General features: G+C 39.8%; 1 long non-coding RNA gene across 1 annotated transcript in view; it reads left to right on the top strand.

The window, feature by feature from the left end:
- The window catches only part of LOC119592522, a 14,440-nt gene that overhangs the window by 285 nt on the left and 12,887 nt on the right, over positions 1–1,268 (top strand). The window lies entirely within an intron of this gene.

A 1,268-nucleotide genomic window follows, 5' to 3' on the forward strand; every position in this document is an offset into this window, starting at 1 on the left:
CGACGGTAGCGTGACGTTATGATGTGAGTGGATTGATAAGTCTATCTAATTTTAAGGTTGTCAGGTGTTTGAAGCCCAGAATGCAAGTGGTTTTGGTGAAGGAATTGGATGCATGTTGCAAAGGCAGCAAGGGCCAGGCTGTGAGGTAGCAATTGCATCTTTGTCTCTGGTCTGGTCAGAGGCGAGAGACAGGTGGACTCTGGCGCCCAGGGGACCCTGCTGATGGCTCAGGGCTCGGAAAACGGAAGTGCTAGCTTACCAGGGATTTTGGGAGTGCTTGTTGCACGCCACGCAGCATGGGGACCTGGAGCTAATCTGAACATATGTGTGACTTGTTATATAGCACAGGGCTGCAGATGTGTGGTTGGGAGATGAGGTTTGCCTATTTTATGTTGAAATCTGAAGTCGGGTACAAAGAGAATCCAGTCTTTCTCTGCAAGACTATGACACGCATGTGCTCGCCACAGGTTTCGTGCTGAATGGCATATGTTCGACACCAGTTGGCAAGCATGCGAAGTCAAGTGGTAATTCATGGGAATTAGCCTCCACCATGCATTTTCTGCCGAGACAGAGCTTGTAGACCTTCATAGCAATTTATTGTCAAAGTAAAAACTTTATCTGTTTGTTGGCCTTTTCCATGCCACATGGTGTGGAGGTGATGCTGTGATCCTGTGCCACAGAGATGGAGGTCATCCATCACTGATCAGAGCAAAAATTAAATGGGGTTGGTTAGGCTACAACCAATATAATAATGATAAGAATGTCTCATTTTGAATGTGACAGGATGTGTCTTTTAGTGGTGGATAAAAGGTATCTTCTATAAATATGTTTATAAAATCCTTGTAAGGTTTAAGATAGTATATGACTTTTTCTCAAGATTATATTGACTTGGAACATATTATGATATGTGATGGTATGCTTGTTGCCTAAATGATACAAGTGCAGTGTTGAATATTTGCTGTACCCTCCACCCTTTTAGCATTTAAGGGTACATTAGTAAACAAGCCACAACAGATGTTCTGGAAAAATTGATATTATTTATATTGTTTATACATCTTAGGCATATTTTCTTGAAATATATACTGGATTTAACCCCTGGAGCATTTTTTTCTGATTTTCATTTGTTATTGGGTTTTACATAAATTTTTACCATGAATCATAAGAATTTTTTGTATACAATCTTTACTTCTTAATATTTTGATTTATATTAAACAATAACATTCACTTTGGACAAAGAGGTATACTGGAATCAGTCTTAGCCCTTTACA

Source organism: Penaeus monodon, chromosome 30, assembly GCF_015228065.2.
Source record: "Penaeus monodon isolate SGIC_2016 chromosome 30, NSTDA_Pmon_1, whole genome shotgun sequence".
In the NCBI taxonomy this organism is placed as follows: Eukaryota; Metazoa; Arthropoda; class Malacostraca; order Decapoda; family Penaeidae; genus Penaeus; species Penaeus monodon.